This window comes from Tamandua tetradactyla, chromosome 17 (assembly GCF_023851605.1).
Source record: "Tamandua tetradactyla isolate mTamTet1 chromosome 17, mTamTet1.pri, whole genome shotgun sequence".
Classification (NCBI taxonomy): domain Eukaryota; kingdom Metazoa; phylum Chordata; class Mammalia; order Pilosa; family Myrmecophagidae; genus Tamandua; species Tamandua tetradactyla.
This window is the reverse complement of record NC_135343.1, coordinates 45575591-45601474: the sequence shown is the minus strand read 5'-3', so window position 1 is coordinate 45601474 and position 25884 is coordinate 45575591. Positions and strand designations below refer to the sequence as shown.

Sequence of the window (25884 nt, the reverse complement as noted above, 5' to 3'; positions counted from 1 at the left end):
AAGTACATAATAATTTCAGACTACTTTAGAAAATAGTTTTCTAGCTATACATCTTTTGAGGAGGAAAAGAACTGAAAAGAAATTTTTAATTTTATGCAGTAAGTTCATTATAGTTTGTAATATTGGTGTTATACTTTGAATTAATTTTATATACATGTAAACAAGGAAATATGTTAATGCTATTAGGAACAAAGAATTTTATTAGAAGAAGGAAGAGATACAAATAGAAAAATAAGTTTAAGAGGTTTGAGGACTGAAACGTGCTCCAGTGAGTTTCACACAGACGCACGTGTACACACATTTGTAGTGAAAATCCTGTTTGATATTTCTTGTATAATGTTATTTAAATTGTACTGGAACTTGAGAACAGATAGAACATTTGATAAGTTAACTTTAAGAAATTAGCCTAATTCTGAAAGTCACACTTCCAAAAGCATATAAAAACAAACCACAGGTCGTTCTGATTTAGAACATAGGTTTTTATATTCCAAACAAAATAGTAGTGAGTGAATTCAACAGCATATTAAAATAATAAGCTATTTTGATCAAGTAAGATTTATCTGAGAAACCAAGGCTATTTCATGTTATGAGTAGATCAAAACAGAAAAATTGTGAAAATAAAAGAATTAAACAGAAATTCCTCCTGTCATCAGTATTATGGTATTGTATATTCTGGTTAGTGACTGAGACAAGACAAAATAAGAGACAAGGAAGAGGAAATAATTATTATTGATTATAAATTATATGATTGCTAAGAAAACATAATAATTAATTGAAATGTAATGGGGTTTGATGCGAATTCATTAAGCAGAATTAAAATACAAGTGCCATTTTGAAAGAAAATATGTTAATATCTATAACTGACAGAAGACCAATATTCAAATATATAAAGAGCTCCAACCCATTAATAGGAAAAAGGCAGTACAAAGGAAAATAAGCAATGAATGTGAAGAGGAAATTCACAAAAAGAAAAAATACAAAAGACCATATGAGGATCCTTATAATCAAGGAAGTAAAAATAAAAGCAATAGCAAGATAACGTTTTCTATGTATAAAATTAGCAAATATTTCTTATAAGACAGATAATATTCAATACTAAAAAAGTATAGTCTGGCTTTCACATTCACTGCTATGTAGAATGTAAATTGGCGTAAGCTTTTGTGTTTGTTTGTTTGTTTTTAATTAAGGTGTAATTTTATCCTTTGTTAGTGTATGGGTTTGACAAGTGCATACAGTCGTATAGCCACCATCATAATTAAGATATAGAACAGTTCCATCACCCTAAAATATTCCATCATGCCCTTTGTAGTTAACCCCTTACCCCATCCCCAGCCCCCAGAGGTCACTAATCTTTTTTTTGTCCCTATATTTGTGTCTTTTCCAGAATGTTACTTAGTTGGAATCCTACAGTATAGAGCCTTTTGAATCTAGCTTCTTTCACTTTGCATAATGCATTTGAAATACATCTGTATTGTAATTTATACCTATATAGTTCATTCTTTTTTATTGCTGAATAATTTTTGATTGTATGAATATACTACTATTTGTTTATTCATTTACCAGAGGACCTCCAGGTGTTTCTAGTTTTTTGTAATTATGAATAGAGCCATTTTAAGTATTTGCATACAAGTTTTTATGTGAACATAAGTTTTCATTTAGCTGTTATAAATACCTAGAAGCGGGATTCTCAAGCTTAACATTATGAGGAACTGCCAAACTGTTTTCCAAAATGAATGTACCATTTTGCATCCCCACCTGAAATGTGTAAGTGTTCCAAAAGGTCAGGTTTTTTGGTTTTGGTTTTGTGCAATTTAATAGGTACATAGTGGTCTTATTGTCATTTCAATTTGCATTGACCTGATGACTAATAACGTGCTTATTTTCCATCTGCATATCTGATGAATGTCTCTCCAAATCTTTTTTTCATTTTCAAAATTGGGATATTTGTTTTCTTTTTACTGAATTTTGAAAGTTCTTTTTATATCCTGGATACAAGTCTTTTATCATATATGTGATTTGCAAATATTTTCTCCCAATCCGTGACTGTCATTCTTTTTCAAGGAGCAGAGGTTCTTAAATTTGATCAAATCTGAGTCTGTCATTTTTTAAATGGGTTGTGCATTTTGCATTGTATCTAAGACATGTTTGCCTAACCAAGATCATGGAGGTTTTCTTCTAGAAATTTTTAAATTTTAGATTTCAAATTTAGGCATACGATCCATTTTGAGTTAATTTTTGTGTATAGTACAAGTTATAGATTACAGTTCTTTCTTGTATTGCTGTAGTAGGCTGGATGGTGGCCCCTCCCAAAACATAAGTCCATGTCTTAATCCTGGATTTTTTAGGTGGGCCCTAAATGCAGTCACATGCACTTTTATAAGAGAAAGGCAGAGGGAGTTTTGAGACAGTCAAAAGAGGAGGAAGCAATATAACCATGGGCAGAGATTGGAGTACTGCACCCACCAGGCAAGCAATGCCTAGAGCCACCAAGAGGCAGCACGAGACAAGAGGTTGTCAGAAGCAAGAAACAAATTCTCCCCTCAACTTTCGAAAGGAGCTGAAAGTTACCAAACCTTGATTTTGGACCTAGCCTCCAAAAACTGTGAGAGAATAAAATTTCTGTTATTTTAGGCTATCTCATTTGTGATCATGTCTTACAGGGGCCACAGGAAACTACATATAATGGTTTTCTAATTCTTCCAGTATCATTTGTTGAAAAGACTCTCCATTCTCTGTTGAATTGTGTTTGGACCTTTGTTAGAAAACAGTTGACCAAATATATGAGAGTCTATATATTGAGGCTTTATATTAAGTTTTAAAATCAAGCGGTATGAATCCTCCAACTTTGTTCTTTTTTAAATTTGCTTTGGCTTTCTAGTTTCTTTGTTCCTCTATTTTTAGAATCAGCTTTTCAATTTCTACAAAAAAAAAATCCTGCTGGAATTTAATTGGAATTGTTTTGAATTTATAGATAGTTTGGGAGAATTTGACATCTTAACAGTCTTGAGGCTTGCAGTCCATGAACATTGTATATTTCTCTATTTAGGTCTTCTTTATTTCTTTCATCACTGTTTTATAGTCTTTCAGCATACAAATCTGGCACATATTTTGTTAGGTTTATACCTAAGTATTTTGTGCCTTTTGTTGCTGTTATTAATGTTTCCTTTTAAAATTTTCCATTTCCAATTATTTATTGCTAGTACATAGAATTAGGATGGACTTTTCTTTTTGTATAGTGACCTTATCTTTTGATCTTAAGAAACTTATATATGATATTAGTGCTGGTAGCTTTTTTTGTTGTTTTGGGGGGATTTCTATATAGACAACCATCATATGTGCATAGTGTTATTCCTTCCTTTCCAAATGTGAGTCTTTTTTATTTTTTATTTTTTATGTGTCTCCCTACGTACATGTATATCTATATCTGTATATACACATTTGTGGTAGAAGGGGTGTCTTTGTGTGTGTCTGTGTGTGTGTATGGGGGGGGGGTGCTGAGAATCTAACCTGGGTCTCCCACATGTCAGGTGAGAATTCTGCCATTGAACTATCCATGTAAATGTGAGCCTATTTTTTTTTTCTTGCCTTATTGCATTGCCTAAACTTCCTCTATGATTTTGCTTTAGATTTTCACTTTGTGCTGCATTTCAGAGGGTCTCTTCCCCAATGTTTACTGCTGTCATTGATTATTCATTGCTTGATAGGTCTGGTGGTGAAAGTTGGAGATGGTCACATTTTCTGATCTCAGTCATCCTGTCTCTTCCTCAGCAGTAAAGGATCTCTAATGATGTGCACCCCATTTCTTTTCTTGCCCCTCTCCCATGGGTAGAGGATGTTTTTCTTTTCCCTTACTTCAGCTGTGCTAGGTCTTCTCCCGAGCCTAAAGGTAAAAGGAAAGCCCTGCTTTCCTTTCCCCAACAGCTAAAAGCTTTTTTCTTGTAGTGGAAAAAGAGTAAAAGCATCAAGAGCAGGGCTTCCTTCTTTACTGCAGTGACTACAACTCATCTGCGCTTGGCCTCCACTATAGTGGAGGCTTTCTCTGGTCTCCTGCCATGTCCCATCTTTCTTATGAGCATTTAGTGAGGTTTATGAGGCAGAATCTCCAAACTGGTGCAAATTTCTCTTAAGTCTACTGTTCCCAGAAGATGCATCTGCTATGGCCTCTTTGGTTACTAGGTAATGGTAGAGTAATGAATTGGAGGGACATGGGGAAACCTGTGCCTAGCCCAGGGCAATCCCGGAAGTATGATTTATATCCCCCCGCCCCAACATCCTACCTCAGAGAAGACCCATGAAACAATAAGACAAAAAAATTTGAATGTCTATCCCTCTTTCTTTCTGTGTCCAGCTTTCCTAGAATATCCTTCAGTAGAAACGTGGAAAGAAGATGAGATTTGGCCCTTTTTCACTATTCAGCAAGAGGAGAAATATGATAACCTCGTGAATAGCTCTTGCTCCTCATTTCCAATGTAAGCCAGGCTCCTATGATTAATGACATAGGGCGTTCAACTGATGCTTTTGAACGATGGATTGTTGTGAAAAGACCCAATCCTGCTAGTTGCTTTTCCTCCTTAAAAGCAGTCAGTCTTGACAGAAGCTATGCTAGTCATCCTGTCTCTCATTAACAATGACCTCAACTGTTTGTTTTAAAGAGTTCACAACCCGAAAGCAAAATTTTCACATGCGAAAACATAACTTCAACCAAGCTTTAAAAAAGCATCTCCTGAGCTCTCAGCCTATGCTTTTGTTCATTAAATCAAATCAGTCCTTTTGTGGTAGGTGGGAACCTCCCATCAGTGGCATTAATATGGTCTTAAAGAAAGAAGCCTGCAAGTGGCCACCTCACTACATGTCTGATACATTCTAACTGCAGATCAGCTGCTGAGCAGAAAGTATGGCTAGCAGGAAGGAAATAGAAGAGAGGGACTCAGAAAGGAAGTAGAGGGAGATGCAAGAAAGAAATATAAGAGATGACCCCATAGAAGAAGGGTTGATTGGCTCAGGAATCCTATCTGGAAGCACACAGTGAACAGAGACTTGTGTTATCACCATGAAGTGTAGTAACAGATAGTCATCAGGAAGGGTACTTAGAGCATATCCTGTGCCCCAGGCACCAGTAACAATTCTCAATAATATCACCTAACAGTATGAACTGAAATGACTCATTCTTGACTTAAGTTTACCACAACAGAAAGGGGCTCTAGGGGCCAGTAGTCAGAAAAGCCTGATCCCCTTTTTGAGTGAAAATGAGGACTTTCTGTTCCAAGAGCTACAAGCCAACAGAAAAAAAATCAACTTCCCTTGAAGTCTTCCTATCAGGACATCCCATCCAGAAGTTCTAAAGAGAAATCGTTATAGAGACTCTACGGGAATTTCATTCCTCCTCTCTCTCCATGTTCAGTGGATTGTAAATTAGAGGCCTCAAATTATCTCTGCATGAGTTCCCAAACAGATGGCTATCTAATATGTTCCTAGGATTTATTTAGGAGGGAGCTTTCCATTTGTTTTGACTTACTTTTGCCACATTAACAAGATACTGCAAAACTAAATGACTTTAATCAACAACCCTTTTATTGGCCTTAGAAGTTATTCAGTGTCACTTTCACCTCATTCTATTGATCAAAACAAGTCCTAGGGCTAGTTCAAATCCAAAAGTGGTTGGGGTATAGACTTTATTTCTTGATGTGAAAGCCAAACATAATATATAATGTTTGGGTTAAACAGAAAAAGGTTCTTATCAGAGCAGAATTAGAGGCCCTGGAAGGAGAGTCTTAGGGAGTATGGTTGATGGTGTTTTCAAAGATAGTTGCAACAATATCTCCTGTCTCGTGTACACATCTTTTTGTTCACTTTACAGTGGAAATGGAGAACATGGGGGCCATCACCCTCCATACATCCCTGAAAGGCTGATTATCCAATAGGCTTTAATTGTACTTCTCTTAATATAAGAAGTTGTGAGGAAAAACCTAAAAGTAAGCAAGATACAAATTCTCGGTCCTTCTCCCTCATTATTATCTAAGTCAAGTATATTTTATTAATCTTACATTGAAGGTGTTTTATTATCCACACAGGGATTTTCAGTTGAGCTAATATGCTCGATACTGACATTTAATTTTTTATGCTCTTTTCTTTTATCCCTTCTCTGTACCAGCAACTCCAAGCCTTCTTTTATAGTGCTATTATTTTCTAGGGCTATTCTGTTCTTGTGTGTGTTGAAGACACAGGTTTATCTCTTTGCTATGTTAGTGATTAATGCAAATCTCTGCAACATATCATAAAACAGCCTGCCTTGCCCCCCAAGGAACTGGACTGATGGAGAGGATTAAGAGCTGAATCAGAGATTAAAAAAAAAACTGTCGGTAGTTGATTGTGACCATTGCACCATTTGAAAACACTGTTTTTGCTTGCTACCTCTAGACATCCTTCAGTCCCCTTGAGGGCAAAGATGCAGTCTTCTTATACAGAAAGAGGCATCAGCATAGGCCCAGGCCAAACCCTTTCAACCACCCTCGAAACAGGCACTCATTTTGATACAGCATTCTAGGGCCAAAGGGAAAAATGCATCCAGCGTATTCCAAAGCAGTGGAGCCTCTTGTATTTTTTCCACCTCAGCACACCTGAGGGATTCCACGCACTTCTATCAGTGGCAGAAGCTCATTAGGGCGGTGAGTCTTGGGGCGGCTATGTGGTTTGGAAAAAGTCCACCATTGAGAATCACTGGGCTAAAACTTTAAACAGCTTAAGTGCCATAAGAACTAGATGGCAGAGAAAGCCAAGCCAAAGGATCAGATAAACCAAACTGATTGCAACTTACTGAATCTTCACAACCTCTGAGATTAACAAAGCAAAACGTATTTTTATTCAAGATCAACTGGTTTCAGTGTATTCCCAGATTATATTCTCTGACCACATACCAAATTTTCACTGGTAAGTGGAAGACATGATAAAAACCATTCATAATTCTGGATTTCGCTACCTAACAACCTTGCCATGCATGGTGCCTCATGTAGAATCTCCATAAAACCTGGCATGTGGTGGATGTGGTATAATGTTCCACATTAAACCTGGACAAAGCTCTTGTTTCTGTTATGACTTTGCACTGTTTTTGGCACATGGTAGGCCTTCATTGTAGGCATTCATTAAATGGTGAGTAACTGAGCAAATGAATGCATGTGCAGAAATAACTCGGCCCAAACTTAGTCCTGAATTTGTACGAGAATTCTCTAAAAGTTTTCCTTTCCCTGGCAAAACAGCTCTAGCAGAAGAAAAGAACTCATTTTCCCATCTCTCAACCTCGCATTGGAGAAAATGACACAATTAAGGCTCAGTTTCAAAGCTAGAAAAGGAGCCTTAGAAATCATTTAGTCACAAAACTTCATTTTATATATGGGAAAATTGAGGCCAGAAATATTATGACTTTTTCCAGGGTTGCTTGTCCGTACATCTGTAATTTTCAGTCTCTAAGAGAGCATTTCAATTGATCCACTGAAGAATGGGTCTTAGAGGTTGCAGGTGCCCAGGCAGTTGGTGTGGACAGGGTACATCCCAGATAGAGAGGAAGAGTAAAACTAACACTTTCCTTGTTCAGGTTTGGTAAAAGGAAGCTGTGGCTGCCAGGGGAGGGCAGGAAATGGTGTTGAGCCTTCTAAATACCATTTGACTCTGCCCCTAACTCTCTTTCTAAATTAGCATCCTCCAAAACAGTGTGAAGTGAAAATGCTTTGAAAAAATGCCTTTGTAAAGAAGTGTAACCCTATCATAATATTAAATATTACACATTTGAATGCCCTTTCCTAAGAAATAGACTGCTGATAGAGGTAAGAGCCATGGGATATACATCAGGGATATATGTATGCTTTGCTGAGGAAACAAGGACAAAGATTCCAAGGCTTCTGCTTAGCCACTGAATACCTGTATTACCACTTTACTGTTTCCTACTGCCCACTTAAAAAAAAAAAAAAAAATCTCATTAGAAGTACAAACCAAGCTCCCATGGGTACTGTCCCCAGAGAAGAGGCACACACTGACTTGTTAGATGAGGCAGGCCCCCTCTGGGATGACTGCCAGAAAACTGCACAACCTTATGGAAATTGTAATGACTCAGGGGCCCTTTGGGGAAGGTAGATGTGTCCTGGAAAACACCTGGTCCCTTTGCTTTGCTGTGGATGGCAGGTCAGAAAAGGGGGAATTCATACTATAAATATGTACTGGATGTCTATTATGTGTCAGGCACTATACTAAGAAATGGATATCCATTATGAACAAAATATTGTCATTGTCCACTGCTTTTTCTTCTGTCTTCTGTGATGATCCCTACCTTACTACACATTGTATGCTTATTTTATTTAGCATTAGTGGAAAGTTAACGATATGCTATCCATAAAAATAGTTTTTTTTAAATTTAAATATGTATTTCTGGCTCTTCAACTAGGTTGTTGACTCTTAAGGGTAGAAGTACTATCTTCTTCTTTGTAATCTCCATAGCATTTAATGCAAAGAAAATACTCAAAGTAGGCAATTGATTAAATGCCAAAAAAATAATATCTGAAGACAATCCAGAGAGAAGTAGAGAGGAGGCTGAGAGCAAGAAAAGGTTTAGGACCCGAAGGAGCAGCATGCCCTACAGATACCCACTAAAAGGTATTTACAATAGTTTTTAAAAATTTATGTCTGTATAATCCATGCATAGCCGCATCATTAGGTACATCATATTTGAATTTGAAGCATGATATAGAAACTTTGTCACTGAAACCAAAATTAATACCACTTATTTTAGGAAAGTGACCCTTCTTAATTGTGACCATAGATAAGTAGAAGTGTAATCAAATACCCGCAGTTGTATTTTCAGTACACTACCCTTGATTTTTTACTTTTTTTTTTTTTTTTTTTTTTTGCATGGGCAGGCATTGGGAATTGAACCCAAGTCTCCAGCATGGCAGGCGAGAATTCTGCCTACTGAGCCACCATCGCACTGCCCTACCCTTGATTTTAACACTCATGGCACAGGTTAAAGCGCTGATTATCTAATGTATACATAAGGCTTTACTTCAGTAAATGCTATAAAGACCAGAAATGTAACTAGAAGCCCAATTTTTAAATAAACCACTTGTTCTTTTCTGCATTTGGGTCTTCAGCTGAAGCAAATACAGCTTCTAATAGCATAGGAGTCTCATACTTCCTCCTAGAAAGTAGGGTGCTAAGATGGAGAATTTTAGGGAGATCCTAAAGACACCAGACCAAGCTTTGCTTCTTTAGAAACCTGAAAAATTAAGAAAAAAGTTTGTTGGAGTGGGGAGAAGCAGGGTAGAAACAACTAAAAAGCTTATTAAATTCTAGTAAAGCTTGCTCTTAATGAATTGAGAGACAAGTAAGTAAACTAAAATATTTCAATGTAGTTCAGATAACAAGATTGTATCCATAGCTCCTTGCCTGTGTGTTCACTTGAAACAAGAATTTCTAAAGAATGAAGAGAAATAGCTGGTTGTAAGGTTAGAATCCAAAGAAAAGTAACTTCTGAATGCTTAGATAGAGCCAGTGGAAGTTTTCTAGATAGCAACCCTTGAGCGCTTCTGATCTGGGAGTGGCGGGGTGAAGGATGTTGGCATCCCAAGCCTTTTTCATTCTGAGGCACATGTCTGGGTCTTAGGATCTACAGAAAAATTAAGAGGAGACCTGTCATCCCTCTGGTTATTTTGTAATCTAATCATCCCTCACTTATCCCCATTTGGAAAGCCAATTTGCATAGTAAATAAATTCGGTGGTATTTGTACCAAACATTTTTTTAAAGCATCTTGCAAACTCTATAGCATTACATCAATCCGAGTTAGCATTCTCCTTTCAAAATATTCCAGATATTTTCAACTTGTCCTCAAGATTTTCATTACATTTATGTGATTTAGGACAAGGAAGCATGGGATTTATAGTGAAGATTATAAACATAACGCTTTTATTCAGGAGGAAGCCCTTGTAGTGTTTCTGACAAATGGTCATGTAGACTCTGTTCAGGTATTTCTATTCCAAAATGCTCTGACACCCTGTTAATGGGAGTGTACATTGATACATCATTCTGGAGGGCAGTTTATCAATGGGTATCAGAAGCTTTAAACTAGAATTCTGCTTTCAGGAAATTATCATCACCATCATCTCTAACATTTGCTGAGCATTTACTGTGTGAAAGGCACGGTTCTAAGTGCTTTGTATGAATTAACTCATCTAATCCACACAGCAAGGCAACACTATGACATATGTACCTTTATTATCCTCAAACAGATGATTAAATTGGTTTATACAAAAGTTAAATAACTTGTCCAAAGTCCCAAAGCTGATAAGTGGAAGGGGCAGAATTCTAACTTAGGCTTTCTAGCTCCAGAGTCACATTCTTAACCACTATGCTACACTATAACTCCTGGTATTTCCAAAGGAAACAATTGAAGAAATGCACATAAATAAATATATTCAAGTATCTTCATTAAGGAATTGGGTATTGTAGGAAAAGACAGAAAAAACAAAAGTTTATCATAAGAGATTTATATTAGTATGTTTTATAGTAATTAAAAAGTGATACTATGGATTATTTAAAAATGATTAAGTTCATCTTGATGTACTTACATTAAGTGGAAAAAGTCAGCTCACTAGTTGCTAAATTGTGACTCTAAGAGGTGAGATTTATCCTTTTTCCCAATATGCTTTCTTGAATTAAAGAAGTTTTTCCTGAACTTTTTTTAATGAGCATATATTATTTTTATAAAGAAAGACAAAATTAAGCTACATCATTTTAGGAAAAAATTATACACAAAAGAAATAGAAATCATTTTATTCTCACATAATATCCCTTTACCCTGTGCTCTAACACATTTTGCTAATGAACAACACTATTATAAAGTTTGTCCTTATATTGTACATCGATAGCTTTTTGTTAGTTTTGGATGGCTTAATCACAAATGCATTGTGATCTCACTGTGTGTCCCTTGCTGTACCTGCGATTGTGGGTCCCAGACTTCCAAGAATTGACTTTCTGTCCAGGGAGATCCAAATATAAAACACTTAGGTTTCTCTCTATATTACCATCTGGTTTACTGACATAATCAGCCATTCAGTTGTGAGGGACAAACAATTGGAAGAATAGAAAAATAGGTGATAAAGTGCTTCCTGTGCACCATAAACAATAAGTACAATTGAAGTTCAGAGAAGGGGTAAATCTAAGAAGCTGATAGTAGTTTTCAAGAGGGTTTCCTAAAGGAGATGATGATTTAAGCAGAGTCTTGAAGGATGATAGGAAAAGAAGGAGGGTATTATATTCAGTCTGACCAGCAGGAGCTTTTATAGATTTCCTTAATTCTATGGTTCTAAGATTCTGCTCTCATTTTTAGAGATGCATTGACTCGGATAGACATAGGTTCAGATCTGATGTCTAAGTACTTACTAAGTAATATAATTTTGAGCAGCTCATTTCTCTGTGCCTCAATTTCCTCATCTGTGAAATGGGCTTGATGATAGTATCTGCCTCTTAGAATTAAGTTAAAAGAGACAGTTCTAATAAATTGTTTAATACAGTCCCTGACCCACTTTCAGCTCTGACCAAATGTAACTTTTATTGTGCTTTTTCCCTCATGTTTCCACCCCATTTTATATTTTCTAGCTCTTGGCACTGACATGCCTTCCTGGTTCCTACCTCTCCTATTAAGTCTGTCTCATTGCCCTTGCCTGGTACCTATGTGTGGTGTAATTATTTGCTTGATTTCAGGCTGTCAATTTCAGTATAGCCTCCTGCTTGCTCTCTCAGCCTTCCCATAATTCTCATATTTCAGCCTCCATATGTTTAGACTCCTAGACTCACTACCAAACACAAAATTTGCAAAAAAATTCACTTTGAGAGACAGGAACCCATTCTCTTTCTTCTTCAAGTCCAGACCAGAGTTTTGGACCCAGTTTGCCCATAGGACTAAAGGTTGACTTCAGAACTACCATGCCAAACTTAAATATCTCCCAATACTATCCTAGGTCTTTAGCCTGATTCAACTCTGAGTGTTAAAGGCAATGCCTGAGCATTTGCAATAACTGATTTTCAAACTCCTGACTGATTCTCAAATGTAGCAAGAGATCTTGCCGAGAGTAAGCCATCAGCTGCTTTCTTTATGTGGATGGACCCTGGGCTTTGCTGCTTTTATGAATAAGGCCTTGCCAACTGTAGAAACAATGAGCCTCTTTAGCATCCCTGCCACTGCCATAGGGTAACCAGAGACAGAACTACTCCTTTCCAAAGGATACTTAGCTGGCCAGAGCCTATCACCTCAGTCTGGGCTTCCTGACCATTTTTTACAATTCTTTTGGATCAAAAAGAGCACTCCCTGGCCTTTTCTGGTTATAGAGATCTCATTGTTTAACAGTCAGGACAGGCCTTTTTGCAGGCATATCTTGGCTTTGGAATCCTAGAGAGTTTAGCAGACTTCAGTGGAATATCCTTTTTTTCCCCTACTTTAAGCATAAAACTATGAATCATAGAAATAAATGTTCTTAGGTCATCTGGTCAGTCTCTTGGATACAGCTACAGGGTGTTTCCTTTAGAACACGGTTAGTCTTTGTCCAGTCTCTCTTTAAATGTCCCAGATGTTGAAGCTTCCTCATCTCTCACAGCAGCTCAAAGAATAAAACAAACTGTGTTTTCCTACAGCCTTCCTTCCCCTGCCTTCTACCCCATATTGTGTAGCAACCCTAAGAGAGAGCACCTCTTTTCCTCTCAGGTAGAAGTATTTCTTCAGGGATTCCCTTCAAGAGAAGCCAGGAGTTAGGGCAGACAAGTTGTGTTTCACCTGAGAACTTTCAGATTGTCTGGAAATGGGGCCAGGAGCATCTAAGCTATTCTGTGGCATTTAGGTCCTTTGAGGTCTTCTGGAGGTTTAATTTCTCTCCCTGGCCAAATTTCTTTCCCCTTCTTTTGGGACACCTATGCAGTGTTTTCTCTTTGTCCAGAGCTGTGAAAAGGAACTGTTTGGTTACAGGTTTCCCTTTTCTTTACTCCCCCCACCCCAAACCCATTTCTCTCTTCCTCTCCCAAAGAAGAAAAAGGAAAGCAAGCCACAATAATACTTCTGTAAATTTATGGCCACTCTGTAATGTTTAATCACAGCTACGTGACTGGGGGCTTCAGAGCAGGCATACAAGTTCAGCGCAAGGTGAATCTTGTCTGAGATAATCTGAAAGTTCATTCAGAGGTGAGGGCAGCAGCCTCTTACAGTCGGGTGAGGTTACCAGGAGGTCACCTGCTTTTTTTTCTTCTGGTCTTCTCCCCTTTAATGTGTAAACAAAGGAAAAATGTAACTTCCAATGAACTTGGCATATGTTGTGCTCACGCTAATCTTGGCCTGGCTAGCTGTAAACAGTCCAGTATCCTGTAGCTGAGCCTTTCCACCCATTCTCCGCCTTTTGGAGAGCATGAAGAAACACCAATGGAAAGCAAACCAGCACCTTGTGGAGCCAGGCATGGGGCCCCAGAGAACTTCAAGGAGCCCAGGGGGAGTCCCCAGAGAAGACCTCAGGTAGAGATGTTCGCTGTGATGCACCCAGGGCCTTGCCAGTACACTGGCCTCCTACAAAACTTTCTCACAACAGTTGGCACACATTTATTGAGCACCCTCTCTGCCCCTTCATACAGTGCTAAATTCTGAGACAAAGATGGGCAAGCACTAAATGTGCTTACAAGCCGAGTTATCTAGACTTAGAGGTAGGAGAATAAAGTGGAGGGACTTTGCTGGTATCCAAGGGCTAAAGACAGCTTTTGGATAGAACCCTGTCAGGCATTCTCCTCCATTGTAGGGCAGTTCTGTGGTTTCCAGCTCATTTGCGGAGATGCCTCCAGGCCAGAGAATTCCAGAAGCCTGAACAGTGGAGTTAATAGCCTGAACATCAACAGTTTAGAGAAGAGCTGTGGTCACTTAATAAAATATGGCCAACTCTTATTTCCCTGAAACCCAATTCCATGGCATCCAGAGCCTCTGGGCCAGTGCAGACATGCTGGGGAAACACCTCTGCTGCACTTCAGCAGTTCTCTTGGGAATGTTGGAAATATAATTAGTACTCCAATATCCTGGAACAGTAATAATTGCCTAGTGAACTATGTATAGTAAGTGTTTTTAAATCTCAAAACAAGCTTCTAGAACCTCTTACTCATTTAAGGGGTATTCAGAGAATTCCCCCAACCTTCACTCAACATAAGGCCATGTTAGTTGTATGAGTTGGTAGGGAAAATGCAGACAAGAAGACACATCCTTCAGCTGTAAAATTCCCTTTGTACTATACACGGTACTGCTCTGTGAATAGAAGATCAAAATACCCTTGTATTTCATAGCTAACCTAGACCGAAAAGCAGAGAAAAAGTTAGATGTTGCCCTTATGGAGCTTATAATCCCCCTGGGGAGGTAAGACAAAAGAATTAATTAGTAGTTTAAGATAGGGAATGATACTACCAAATGAGATGTTGTTCCTGGAAGTGAGTGAAGAAGGCTTCTTGAGGGTCTCTTAAGATTGGAGAAGCATCTGGATAGGAAAAAGAGAAAAGAAGAGGCATTCTAAATCAGAGAATAACCCAAGTGAAATAGTGAAGCCAGAAATGAGTTTGTCATCTTCATTGTTATTTTCATCATCCTCTTTACCAGCAGCGGCAGCAGCATAAGAGTTAATATTTGCTGAGCATTTACTAGATGCCAGACACTATGCTAAGTACTTTACCAAGGCACTTATTATTATTTCCATTTGAAGAGAAATTAATAACTTGCCCAAGGAAACGTAAGTTAAAAACAAGAATCCTAAACTGAGTCCACCTTCCTGGAAAGGTATTCAGAGAATTTAGTTGCTAAAGAAAAAGACTTAAAGTCAGGAATATGACTTGTCAAGGGGATTGGTAAAATAAAATTAAAATGCCATACCAGTGGCACCTTGGTATCTATTTTTGGGTGATTTTCTTGAAGACATGGGGGAGGTTTCCAGTAGAATAGGTTTTCTTTCCTGCAGCTTGTTCATGGTATTTATGAACTGTGGGTGGTCCCTTCCAAAAAACCACTGCTTATGATCTGGTCCTTGTTAAGGTCCTTGAAGGAGCCCTGCTCCCAGGGAACAGGCCACATGGACAAATGCTAATCTGGAGAATGTCCATCTGCCCCTGGCTCACAGAGAATATGGACATAATGGCCCTGGGATCAGGAGAAAGGAGTTGTAGCTTGGATGAAAGCCAGGGACTCCAGTCTTCGTTACAATGAAGCAAAAGTCAGACAACTCCAGCTGCTTTAAAGTTTATAAAAGACCATGTTTAGTTGCTTTTTAAAAATGTCTTTGAATAATAATGATATCCTGTGGTAATAGTATTACAAACTATAATAACAATGTGAAATTTTCAAGTACTTTCACTTACTATATCTCTTTTCATACCCTTATGCAATGAATTAAAGCAGATTTTATCAAATTTGTCTAAGTGATTGAAAAACTGAGTCAGAAATCTATAATAATTTGTTTGAGAAGACATATCATATTCTGAAGATAACAAACACAAGACCTAATTGCAGATAAAGGATCCCATGCTATCAAAAACTAAAGACCTTATTGCTCTGGCCACACAAGAAATTAGAAAATGAACTTGTCTGTGCAGATTAAGAGAAGAAATCTTTCCATTCTAGTATCAGTGAGGATGATTCCAAGTTCTCCCCAATTAGTTGGCTTCTTTCTTCACCTAACATCTCCTTCCCGCCCAGTTCCATTAACTGATGGCTACGTAGATGCTTCATAGGGACAGATTAAACAGTCTATTAAAGTTCAAGGAAAATGTAAGTTTGGAATCCAGGATAGTAGCTGGAAACAGAGCTTTCCTCTCTCTACCATCCCAGATGAACCTCAGATACCTTTGAAAATCCTTTAGAGACTTCATCCATTCCCAAAGGCTAAGAGATGGGAATGCAGCTTCTTGTCATTACTACCGAGAGAAGAAGCATTTTGGGCTTATCTTAATTCTGGTCAGAATAGGCTTAATGACCTCAGCTTTAATGTTCTTTTTTTTAAATAGAGAAGTTGTAGGTCTACAGAAAAATCATACATAAAATACAGAGTCCCCATATACTACTCTATTAGTAACACCTTACATTAGTATGGTACATTTGTTACAATAAGTGAAAGAACATTTTTATAAATGTACTATCAACTGTAATACATGGTTTACTGTTTGTGGTTTTTGTTTGCTTTTTTATTCTAGTAACATATATACATATTCCATTAACATATGCATATAAAATTTCCCCCTTTTAAGCACATTCAAATATATAATTCATTTCTGTACTTCTTTTTTTAATTTCTTGTGGGTTCTTTCCCAAAGAGAGATGAATTTCCTTTCAGTTATCGCTTTTAAGAATCTTGGCCTAGACTGGTCTTCTGAGTTTTCTCTGTGCCATGTGCTGTGGCTTAAAATTTAGAAGGTATTAAATTTAGCCAATTTAAGTCACCTGGCATTTTGATATCATTTCAGATATATATGGGGGGAGAAATTGACTGATACACAGCATGTTGCCAGCAAGCACCTCATTCCCCTATCAGCCAGAAACACAATTGTGTAGATTTTGATCAGTGAATAAATTAACAAATCAAAGTAATATTAAAGTATACTTGTACAGTGGAGAATACTATTTAGCAGTTAAAAGTAATGAAGTAGGTTGCAGATGATTCAACATGGGAAGATCTTTTAAATGTAATATTGGATGAAAAAACAAATTGAAAAATATATACAATGTTATATAGGTAAATTAAGACAAAACATTATATATTGTTTATGTCTTAAAAGCACGTAGCGAATATGTAACAAAATTAAAACAGTCTCCTTCAGGAAGGCAGAAGGGATGGAAAAAGGAAGGGTTTCACCTTTATTTAGACTATTTTATTTCTTTAAAACTAATGGGGAATCTGAAACAAATTAGACAAATTTTAACACTTGTTCACTAGGGATGAGAGGTAAATGGGTTTTATATTTCCATTTTTACTTTTATATGCATCTGTTCTGTATTCTATTCTCATAGATTTTGGTTCTCAACCAACTGATTAAATTATACCATGTAGTAGAAAGAAAATTGGACTAGAAGTCAGGAGCTTATGTTCTAGTTTCAGCCCCATTCATGGTAGGTTTTCATATGATGATTTTTTGTTCACAGCTTACCATTTTTGCAGCCTCATTCCTGCTAAGTGATAGGAACTAGGAATTCTCTAGATTTAGACTCTGAGTTGAAGGAACATTAGATGTCATCTGGTCACCAATAAAAGTGACTCTTCGTTCTCCAATTTGATACTCACACTTGTAGCACCAATCTTTTTTCATATGGTTACCTTAGTGAATTCTGTTGCTTCTGGGAATCTCAATGAGTTTCCTGTTCTTTTCTTCCTGAAAGTTCTTCCCAGCTTTAAAAGTCTAGCTCATGAGTAAAGGCTAGGAAATTCAAACTATTCATCCAGCTCTTATTACATTCTCATAGTTGCCCCATACCAGGCTTTAAATATGGTCCCCAGTTTGAACTTTCCTGGCTTCAATAGCCCAGATTTGTAGTAATCTGATTTCAGTGTTGTTTCCTATTGAGTTATATAAATACTGGACACAGCTAAAGGCAGGTATGAGATCTCAGAATATATTGGTCCATCTGCTTTTGTTTGAAGTGAAAACAGTTATGGGGAGCAGTGGAGACCTGAGTGCCTTTGACATCTCTTGTCTTTGAGAAATAACTTGGACTACAAGAAGAGCATCACTTTGGAGTTAAAGAGACTTAAATTCAAATCCAAGCCCTGCTGTTCACTAACTTTGTGAACTTGGGCAAGTCACTTAAACCTCCCTTCTTCACATCTATAAAATTGGACCAATGACACCAATCTCATAGAATTGTTATAGAGGATCCAATAAGATTATCTATGTAAAATACCACTGATCCTTAGCATTTGATAAATTCTCAATAAATACTCATAACCTTCTCTTCCCTCTGCCTCTTGATTTGGCTTGACCTGATCTGAGAAGTCCTCAAAATAGACCCAGCTAGTAGGGAGGGGAGTAAGATATAAGAGGAAGCAGCCCTGCTCTGTGAGAGAGCATCCTATGGATGCTATGTTGGCTTTCCTTGGAGATAGCAGCTTGTTTGAGAGCTGTCTGTTCTGAAGGCCATCAGTTTAGCTTATCCCAAGGCATGGTGTTCTGAGCAGCCTTGACAGCATTGGCTTGAACTTGAAATAATTTTGTTTTCACATTAGCCTTATTACCTTTTTGTGAGACAGGCATGTTTAGTTCAGCTGGTGAGTAGAAGGGAGGACTATTAATGACTCTAAATAACTTGGTATAACCTGCTAAAGGAAGAAGGAAATAGATGGTGGAAACATGATAGGTACACAGATCATCTGGCACTTCCCAGCAGACTCCTCTTTGGCCTGCCCTGTGTCCCATCTAGCTTCAAAACCCTGTGCAAAAGCTGCACACTGATAGTCCAAGAAGTGACTGTCACAATGTTTTGAAAACATCTGAATTTGTCTGTCTTTAGGAGGGTTATATACTTTCCAGTTTTCCATAGCCCACACCATCCGCTACTGATTTCACCTACCTGGTTCATTCATTTGTGTTGCTTGCCTGGTACCTAGAGGCAACTGTTTGAAAATCCTGCCTTGTGATCATTTTTCAATCTTCTCAGTCCACCAGCTACACTCAGTCTTTAAACCCTTCAGGTGGACCTGAGACAGTGGTTCTTCACTCCTCTCTCATCCTAGGTTGCCGCCATCCTAGTTGTCATTAACTCAGGCCTGCCTGCCTGAAAATTTTATCTTCAAATCTATCTCGCATGCTGCTGCTGAATTTATCTTACTGACAAACTGCTACTGCAATGTTACCACTCTCTATGGCATATAAAATTTAGAAATCCTTAGCCTGTTAGTGTATGCTCTGGGCAGTCTCACCCTGCCTATGACCTATTCAGCCTTTCCACTACTATTCTTTTATATGCGTCTCTGCTTTCATCTGAGTTGTATACCACCTGACCCTAGAGAGACGCCTAAAAGGAAATGGAGGGAAAATCCCGGGCTTGGAAGACAGACTGTCCTGAGGGCAAGCCCTGACTTTATCACTTATTCATTTGTTCCTTGGGACCCATTATTTTAACCTTTTGTGGGCCTCCATTTCTTGATCTCTGAAATAGAAACACCTACCTCTTATGCTGTTGATTTTCCTCAACAAATTGGAAACAAATTGTTCGAGATTAAATGAAATAATATAAGTAAAGTGCCTAGCTCAGTATCTGCCACATGGTGGTAGTTTAAGAAATGTCAGTTTTCTTCCCTTGACCAAATCTTAGCTACTCCTGTTTCTGTACCTTGGTCTCCACTAGTCTCTGCTTAAAATTCCTTCCATTCTCTCTTCTGTTTATTTAAATTGCACCCATCTTTTTGGCAGAGTCTTTTGGTCTCTCTGATCTTTCCTTGCTCTGAACTCATACAATACTCAGTGGTTGAGCCTTTCATTTGGCTCTTGTGAGAAGCCATGCTTGTTAGTGCATTTTATCAGACTTGTTTATATATCACCTATTTCCAAAATGGACTTGAAGTGGCTCATTAAAATGGTACATAAAAGAGGGTTAATAAAATGGAATTGAAAAATATAAAAAAAAAGTTTAGGCCTAACATTGCTAATGTATTTGAATTAGTGATTTTTCAAAGTTAAATCATGAGTTATACAATAAGAACTCCCTAAGTCTTTAGAGTAAGCTTCCAGACCCTATGTGTGACTGTAGAAGCAGTTGAACTTTAACTTTCTTATTATATAGTCCAAAACCACATTTCCAGTTATTGTGAATATTAGAAAATTTCTGCCAAGAAACTCCCAATAGAATTACTCAAATTTTTTAAAATTTTATTCTCTTTTCTCATTTGTTTTTAGTTTTACTTTATTATGGGAATGTTACATGATTTCTGTAAGTTTGGAATTCATAAAAGATAACTTATTTTAGTACAATTTATTTTACTTCTTCTCCCCCATAGCTGACATGTATTAAAAGTCTGCTTTGCTCATGATTTTCACATATGTGAGATTTTTGTGTGGGTTTTTTGTTTGTTTGTTGATTATTTAGAAATAAAGACTGGTGTAGGAAAAAAACAGAAGTTTAGTGAAAAAGAAAATAGCAAATGTACTTACACCACAGGACTAAGACTATGGCTCTCCCATGAATTTACGGTTATTTATCCATTCTTTGGGAGGCAGAACCCTTTTGAAATTTGAGGTTTATAGAGGGAAAACAAAAGAAGAATCATTTGGTAGCTGGGAACCACTTATAATCTAATACGTCTTTATTTTATCTATTGATAAGTTCCAAATTCATTCCATTGCCAGCCCTCAAATCCAAGCAAACAAAATAGACTGTAAGTGCAGATCTGATTGAACTAAGAGCCTCAAGAAGTTAGTTACGTAGTACAAACTCAAGCAGTACTTTCGGCCAGACTCCATCATATTTCCCAAAGCCATGGAGCTTCTAACTTATTCTAAACTTGTCCAGGACATAAAGACATTCCCTGCTTTACTATCTTTTACTGTTAGATGTTTTTCTTATGCTAATCATAAGGCACCTATGCTGTAATATGAAGTAATGACTCATATAAGACAAGAAGTAATTTTCTGCAACTATGCTTCTAAATTTTATCTACTTATGAAAGAGAGCTAAATCACTTTCATTATGAATTTTTCATAGATTTTACTGAAGATTATCTAGCCAGCGTCTTTTTTTGGTTGACCACCACTATCAATTTTAAAAAAGAAAAGATTGAGGACTCACCCCTAATATATTTGAGTGTACAGCAATCTATTAACAAATTATGATTAACTATTGAATAGCTACAAAAGGATAATATCACACACACCCCTCCCCACAGCAGTTTAAGACAGAATATTATTATTAGCTTTGACTAGTCTTCTTTTGGGTGTGTATGCATATGTGTACACATGCACACATAATATTATCAACTAATATTTCAAGGCATAATATGTGCTTAGGTTAAGTAAAGCTCTCTATTCACAATAGTGGCTACAGATCATTTTTTAAATAGCCTTTTTGATCATTTCAAATTTGTGGAGCTCATTTATCAAATCTGATTACCTCATTACTGTGTTTACTTTATAATATACATGATAAAGAGTTTGTGCTATGATTAAGAGACCTGTGAATTCTACCATATTCTTGATGTTTACTTACACTTACATTGTTAATATTATCTTTAATCCATGGTTTCTTTACAGAGGTGTTTTTAAGCTACTTACTCATTTTAGCCAGAGAGGAAGGTAGTTTCATTAACAACTCAATAATGTAGTCCCTAATCCACTTACGTAGGAACTGTTAACAAATCTCAGTATACTGAAAGAAAATGAACAGTGGCCCATGGCTCCAACCTCTTTCTCCCACCACATCTGTGCCAGCAGCGCCATCCAAAAACCCATTCCTGCCTGCCTGCCCAAACCCAACAAGGGATGACTCAGTCAGCCTATGGCAGGGGACTCCCATTCTTCCCTTGAACACATACGTATGGTATTATTATCACCCACGGTGATAATACGTTTTCCTTCTGCTCCCTGCAGCAGCATAGATGCTGTTATCAGTGAGAAATGGCCCTACTGGACAGCCTCTGACTTGAAGGAATGTTGGTGCTGGCATATTTTATTTGGGGAGTCTTCCCCCAGGCACCAGCTGGTGACAACGGGAGAATCTTAAGCCCCCCTGTCTTTCCTTTTCTCTTGAGGAAGGTAGTCTCAGAGGTGAAAAGTTTAGACAGAAAACCTACAAACCCACATTTATGAGGCAAATAAATATTTCTTAGTATGACGTCCCCAGCAGGGAAGCTGCTGATGTTCAGTTGGTCTCTGATAAAGAGCTTAATGAAGTCTCTGTCCACCTGGCAGCTGGTCTGGAGGGAAAGCAGGGAGCTGCACAGCCACTAGTTGCTGCATCCCCTGCTTCTCTCCTTGTCCTTTCCCAACCAGGGAAAAAAAGAAGAGGGGGTCAGATCTTCCTGGGAAATCCAGGAGCCAGCCTTGTGAGTGGCCCCTGTTGCAAACAAATCTCAAGTATAAGCTAGGATCCTCTTAACCCATAGAGATTCAGAGAAACTCAGAACCTCTTTCCCCACCCCAGTTCCAATGCCTGTAGAAAATCCAAAGACCTCTTCCAGATTCCTGTGAATTCCTAATACCTCCAGTTTTACAACTTTCTCTATCTCCCAGGCTCCCAATTTCCACAGTACGGTTTTATAGCTTTCCACATACACACACACTCACACACACATGCTCACACAAAAATATACACATATACACACATTCACCCAAGCACTTGGGAGCAGAGTAGATTTCTCCACACATTGTGATTGAAGGAGTGGGTTTGTAGGAGAGATTTATATCACATACTGCACAGTAAATAGCTTTGAAAAAGTCATTCATTAAACATCTCAGGTCTCCAGAGTTGTTTGATGCAACAAGACCATAGAAATTTCCTTCTTAGGTCTTCTCACACATATTAAGTCTCCTCTCTTAAGGTCAGCTCCCAACCTCCCAAGAATCAGAGTAATGAGTTCATTCCTTCTCCCTTCTTTACTAGATGCCTTAGGAATTGGGGTTTCACCAAATAAGATATTTCCCCAAAACATGTTTCTCTCCCCTAAATAATTCTGGTGCCGCCAGTTAATATAATGAAGTTTTTGTCATCTCGTTACAATTAGAATGAGAAGGATCTCCCCGTAGTCCTTTTCTTATCTTCCTTTCTTGTGCTGAATAGACGTTAGACATCTTACAACTGAGGCAATTTCAGAGCACATTGCCCTCCCTACAGTGATCTAGAGGCAAACTTTTTCTGTAAAAGAACAGAGAGTAAATATTTTAGTCTTTCAAGGCCATATGGTTTCTGTCACAACTACTTAACTCTGCTTTTGTGCTACAAAAGCAGCCGTAGACAATTTATACAGACAATAAGCATGGCTGTATTCCAATAAAACTTTATTTGCGAAAGCAGGTGGTGGCTATAGTTTTCTGTGCCCCAAAGCAGATAGCCTTGATGAAAACAAGTAGAAAGCTTCCAGACTAAAATTCAATCTCCTTAGCTTAGTATATGAGGCCTTTTATCACTTGCCTCATTTGTCCTAGTTATTCCCAAGGCATTTCTGAGAGATCCAACCTTGTCAAATTCCTCTACCCTGAGCCACTTCCCACCTACCTGACTCAGGCCTAGATGCCCTTCCTTTGAACTTTCTTTCCACCCTGTTCATACTTCTTGAGTACTTACATCATTCTGCATCTGTTTAGTTACCAGACTGAGTTACTCAAGACTGGAGATATTGTCTTATTAATCTTTTCATATGCAGTACCTAGAAGAGTACAGGATACATTGCTAATATTCAGCTCATGTTTGTTAAAAATAAGTTCTGCTTTCCATTTATGCATTTGCCCAGTTTTCTGTGTCAGAAAGTGCTCCTGAGGATGGATATATGAGAGACAGAAAGATGCCCTTGTTTGAATCAGAGAGACCCAGCATCAGGGACAAGGCACTGGGGGAAATCCTGACAGTGTGCTTTTTAATGGATTTTTTCTGTTTTGTTCTCTTGGTCTGCTCTCAACTGCTGTTAGGAGCTGTTTTAATTCGCTACCTAAACCAGAAAAACAGATTTGGTGATTCATCTGGGGTCACACTTCCGGCCTGGGCTCATTTTGCTGTGTTAGCCTGCCTCCCAAAAAGGCACCTATGGATCAGTGATTATGAAAAATACTTTAAAATAATGTGATTGGTTTCATCCAGTCAAGAGAAAACAGAAGACAAAAGAGACTTTTAAATTAGTGTTCTTTATATTACTGCTCTCTTGAGTAGGTGGAAACCACTTAATATAGTAGCCATGTTCCAAAGAGGTAGCATATTTAGAATTTTGTCAGTTAGATTATATGTTAAGTGTCCCAGAAGAATATATTATTTGAAATCATTTTGTAGTCTATCCTGTTCAGCATGAAGAATTCTTCTTGGAATGTATATATAGTACAAATTCAAGTTTTCCTATATATCAAGTTTACTTCAAGAACATACCTGCTTTGAGAGTACACTTCTCTACAGCATTCAGTGTGGTGGTTCAAGAGAAAATATATATAGAAAATCAGCCCAAGGGGGAAAGAGGTCCTAACTTTGTCACTGTGTCATTGTACCCATGTCCTTCTCTGTACCTGCCTTAGCTCCTATAGTCCTTTGCTCTCCATCAAATCTCTGCAGGCATTTTGGGGAAAGGAGGCTTTTCCTAGCTTGAGGTAGGCTCCATCATGTCCACTAGGAGCCAGTCCAGATGTCTTCTTGGAACCAAACATCTGCTGACATCCCAATCACTAATCATAGGTATTATCCCTTGAAACCTCTTGGAACCAAACACCCAGGGCTGGATTCTCACTCATTTGCCCTAGGTTTTATCCCTCCTGTTTGATGCTCTTCTTTTATACCTTCCTTCTGGTCTGGAGGACCCAAGGTTTGACCCATTTGGAAAGTTTTCTGTGAAATACAAATTATAAGTCTGTCCCACATCTGGCCAGTATCATTCCTTTAACAATGTTAGTTCACCTATTTTAATGTCTGTTTTGAAGTCCATTTAACATGTCTTTACTGTCTACCTGCTGGGATCTAGCTCTGTGCTGGGTCATACTGTGGAGGAATCAGAAGGAGAAAGTAAGATTCCCATCCTTGGGCAGCTCCTGGTGTGCATGGGAAATGAGTCTCATATCCCATGAATGAATCAAGGTAGGATATATAGAACAGTTCCCTTCCTCTGTGAGTAGGCATCATATGGATTGGTAACAAACACTAGTTCAACAGTAGGAACAAGCAGGGAATTCTTTATTAGGCTCTTCATTTTCACTTTTTGAGTTCTTTGGGTAATCTTTTCTGTCTAAAAGAATACAAAGACACCCTCAGGATCATTTACTTGACTATTAGCCTGTAATTCATACTTGAAGATTTCTACTCCTTTACCCATGAACAACTCATCCATTCAAATCACTTCTGCATCTTCTGCTGGAGAAATATGTATGTTGATATGTACCAACAAGAATCCACAGAGTCCTACTTTGTCTTAAGAATATCTCATTCTGCAGGTCTTGAACTGTACATCTTGTTCTGCTATTCTAATCCTATCTGTTCTATGTCTAGTTAACTCACTGTGTGGCCTTGGACTAGTTTTCACTTCGACTTGTTTGGATTTTTCTAGTCTTTCTTAGCTACCAGTGCAAAACAGAAAGTCTGTTCAGAAGCTTGTCCTAGCTTGATGTGAATACCTAAGCAGAGACAGCATCAATGAGGACCTTTTTTAAAAAAATATCAATAGTTATAGAATCTTGGGGAGTGAGAGCCAGCAAGCCCTCTCTATCATTTGTCCACCTTGTTATTTTCATCGAGTTGCTTATCTTTTCTGGGTCTTTCCCCCATAGAATCTGAATTATATTTTGAGTCCTTTTCAGCCACAGGGATGCTCTGAAATGACAGAAAATTATAGCAGAACTTTTGGCAGCTTTATAACTGCCAAAGCCTTAGTTAAAAGTCACATAGATAAAAATTTTACAGGAGACAACAAAAAAAGTATCTATCCAGGTAGCCTACTTAGTATGATCTGATTCAAAATGTCTTCCCATGCTATACTTCTTCCCACTTGTACACATTTTTGTATAATGACCAGTAATCATATTATTGACATTTTAATGAAAGTATGTAGCTTATGAGGTGTCACATCAACTGCTACTGTGGTTTAGTTCACCTATTTTAATAAATACACTAAACAAATAACTCTGCATTTGAGAGCAGAGTGTTGTTAATGATTGGTTGAGATTGCATTTGATTA

The 25884-nt window shown here is 37.8% G+C and overlaps 1 protein-coding gene across 5 annotated transcripts in view; it reads left to right on the top strand.

The window, feature by feature from the left end:
• The window catches only part of EXOC6B (exocyst complex component 6B), an 870074-nt gene that overhangs the window by 829923 nt on the left and 14267 nt on the right, over positions 1-25884 (top strand). The gene's annotated exons all lie outside the window — the stretch shown is intronic.